The following is a 3722-nucleotide window of genomic DNA, read 5'->3' on the forward strand; positions in this document are numbered from 1 at the left end:
TTCCTGCTAGAAAAACAAGGCTCACTAACATGCTGTTGAATAACATCAGATATTGTTGAATAACATCAGATCCAGTGTCTCTCCTCTTCAGCATGTAAACACCCAGGGTGGGACAGACCCCATTACAATGTTTACACTTACAAGTCCCAGACTTACAATGTTTTGAGTTACAACATTTATAAATTGACACCCTGTTTCAACTTTATGATGTCAGTTTCGACGTTACAACGCTTCTCCGATGCGACACCACGCCAGCAAACAAGTTCACTGCGTCACTCATCTCCCTGGAGAACATCTGTCCAAACTTCCTTGGACACTTTCTTTAAGAAAGCCAACAAGACTCCAGAAAAAACTGCAGCCAAGACTCCTGAGAAGACTCCAGCCAAGAGCCCTTCAAAACATCCAGCAAAGTCACCTCAAAGAAGTCCTTCCAAATCAATGTGATTGCTAGTTACAATATGAATACATTAATGTAGCTATATTGCTCATCTATAATTGATTAAATACAAAGTTCTGGGTTATTTTTAGTGAAAATAGGGTATGGGGCCTTGGTTCAGGAACAAGTCCCCCATTTATAACATTGTTTCCTATGGGAAAAATCAATTCCCAGTTACAACGTTCAGCTTAAGAGGTGGTTTTCAGGAACCAGTTTTGTTGTAAGTCTGAGGACTGCCTGTACTACAACACTCTGAGTTATCCAGAACCCTTTTCTCTGCCTCTGTTGGCTATGCAGCCTCTATGGGGGGACCCCATGCCAGCTCTCCTTGCTTGATCTTGGTTTTCAAAGTGCTTCCGAGGAACATCAGCAGCTGCCAGTAGGGAAGCCTATGGCCCCAGGTGAGGAGAGAGATTTGGAGTGGATGCAATTTAAGAATCAGGCCCTGCAATCTGTAGCTGCTACATACCCTTCCCTCCCCTGGGCTAGGGCAGCTCTATGCCGCTCCCAACCAACACTAAATGACACACGCACACTGGAAAATGAAGCCGTCAGTCCCAGCACTAGCAAACGTAAGATCCCAGTCTAAAAACCAGCTGCTGAAGCTGCTTCAGGCAGCGAATCCCAGCCCCACCCACCTCAAGCCAAAACCAAAGCCTTGGAGAGTCAGGATAGAGGATGCAGACTCACATGGACTCCTGGAAACGTCCGTCTCCAGCAACAACCCCACGACCTGCAATTCACTGTCACCAGCCTAGCAAAAGCTGATTGCCCAGTGTGTGATGATGATCCAGGCTAGGTTAATCATCTCCTGAGAATCCTCCTTTCCCAAACTGACAACACCTGGAGCAAGATTCCCTATTAAGGCAGCTCTGCATGCTGGGAAAAATGCATCCCTAGCCAGTTAACCCATTCCATTTCACAAGCTGGTTGCCTTGCAACACTATCAAATAGAAACACAGTCATCACTGGCAAAGGTCTACTTTCCCCATGGGCAGCAGAAGCAGAGCACAGGAAATCATTCCCATCCTACCCCAAGTAATCTAGCTACTGAGGTAATACCTCCCCAGATGCAGGGAATTAGTGAGATACGTATGTCCTACTGAGGACCTGAAATAAACTGCCTGGCACAAAGCGTCTGGCATAAAAACAACAACAGCCCTCAAGCATTTTTAAAGCCAGCAATATAACAACATTCAGCATTTAGAGCAGAAAATCTGGAAATTTCTCTAAATTAGAAACATTTAGAGCATGAAATATCCCTAATGTCACCCTTTGCTCACTCTTAGGAGGGTCCCTTATTTCATCCCATTACCTCTAGTTAACCCTGCAGAGTGATTCTCTCCCTCCTGGACCTTAACATTGTGTAAGTACAGGCTGTAAGAGCTGCTCTTCGATCATTACTAACCAAGTTATACAACATCCATCTAGCAGTCCTAGAGGTCAGTGTTTTACTAGGTTAAGTACGAGAAATGCCCTTTCGTGATAGATGCAGCGCTCTCATAACAGTGTGACTAAGTGGCCCAGTGGGACCTGAGTACTTCTGCAAACCTGGTAACTGAACTGGAGATGGACCCACTCCACAGAAGACTATCCTAGCCCTCAAGACCTCCTTATAAATCAAATGCTCCAGGTCTCTGGTCAGTTCTGTTGCGATTGTGAACCTATTTGATGGTAGCTTCATGTACAGTCCTGAGCAGCACTCCAGGTGCAGTCACACCTCGGAGACCCATCAACTCCCTCATCTGTCAACAGTGTCTGTCTAGCCAAGCCCCACTCCCATAGCATCAGTGGCTGATTTGACAGGCAAGAGGTGGCATGTTTGAGGCCACAGCAGAAGTATTCATGGTGCAGCCTGCCATACTCCAGTGAATCTGCAAGTTCTGTTAAAGGCCTTGTCACAAGGACATGAAAAAGGAAAGGAAAGTGGCCCACTAGAGTTAGTATACTCACCCTTGTAAACACAACCCCCATGTGAGGCAGGGTAGTGAGGAAGAGACTAAGTAACATGCCTGAGGTTATGTAAGGAACCTGCAGCAAAGATCGAAGCCCCAAGTCTCTTGCTAGCACCATAACCCAGGAGTGGCCAACCTGGGGCATGGGTGCCACAAGTGGCACAGGCAGCCTGCGTGTGTGGCATACAGCAGCTCAGGGAGGGGACAGGCAGCACAGCAGCAGATAGGGCAGGAAGCCTAAACCAAAACAACGCATTAGGCAGGGAGCACAAGGAAATAAGCAGAAAGCAGAGCAGCAGATGAAGCACTGAGCACAGGGCTGAGAGCAGAAAGCAGAGCAATATAATTGGGCAGGAAAAGCGGGTTTGAGTGGCACTTGGGGAGGATGCGGGGCTAATTTGTGCCAAAAAGGCAGCCCCACCTTCCCTGATCAATGAAGCACCTTTCTCCTCCGCAGCCCAAAGATTACATTTGCCTGTTTTGTAGCCATGTCCCACTGCAAAATCCTGTTTGAGTTGCTGCCTACCCTCACGGCAATGCCTCTGGTCGTGACAGTTTTCCAGGCGTCTTCACCTCCCTCATGTGGCTATTTCAGATCACACCCATTTGATCTGATGTGTAGACACACTGTATGAATGCCCCAGGTCTGAAGGTTACTCCGGCCTGAGAAGTGAAGTTTGCTAAGCTAGGCCTTATTTTAAGGGAATAAAAAAGAAAAAATCTATGAGAAAACACAGATCTGCGAACGGATCAAGTGCCAATAAGCTCCCCTACAAAAAACAGAAAGCGGGATGGAAAGGGAGGCCTGAAAGGACCTTTAAGTAGCTTATTAAATAAACGAGTTCTATGGCAACTGCTCCAGGCCACCATGCAAGGCAGAGAAACAGTTCAGCGTGTGACTAGAGATTATCTTCCTTCCCCCTTTCACCTGCTGTAGGAAGCAGAAGCATTTCCCAGACATGGAAGCCAAGGCAGCAAGTGGGAGAGCTGCACCAGCCCCTGCAAGGATGCCTGCCCTCGGTCTCACAACCACCAAGTGCACCTCCCAGCCCAGACACCGCGCAGCTGAGGCGCTGCATGGTGACAAAAGGGTCCTCCTGCCGCCTAGGAAATGCCACACCGAGAAGAGTGCCTGGCACTGCTTAGCCGGGGCCCGATCCTGCCCTGATAGGGTGCCAGCGGCCGGCCGATTCCTAGAAAGCCCCAGGCGCTGGGAACAGGGGACCCACAGCAGCAGGGCTGGGGACAGCCGGGCTCTGGCAGCGCCTCCTCGGCGCGCACAGCCCCGGCGGAGGGACCGCAGGACGGGGGCGCCCGGCCCGCCCCGGCCC

The 3722-nt window shown here is 49.3% G+C and overlaps 1 protein-coding gene across 1 annotated transcript in view; it reads right to left on the reverse strand.

The window, feature by feature from the left end:
* LOC109302090 (cytochrome b561) overlaps positions 1–2015 on the reverse strand; it is a 24904-nt gene extending 22889 nt beyond the window's left edge. The window contains exon 1 of the mRNA XM_019523598.1: positions 1127–2015. The gene's annotated coding sequence lies outside the window, so the exon portion shown is untranslated. The remainder of the gene's footprint in view (positions 1–1126) is intronic.
* Positions 2016–3722: the final 1707 nt, after the last annotated feature.

Source organism: Gavialis gangeticus, unplaced genomic scaffold (genome assembly GCF_001723915.1).
Source record: "Gavialis gangeticus isolate Ggan-Ray unplaced genomic scaffold, GavGan_comp1, whole genome shotgun sequence".
NCBI classification, from domain to species: domain Eukaryota; kingdom Metazoa; phylum Chordata; order Crocodylia; family Gavialidae; genus Gavialis; species Gavialis gangeticus.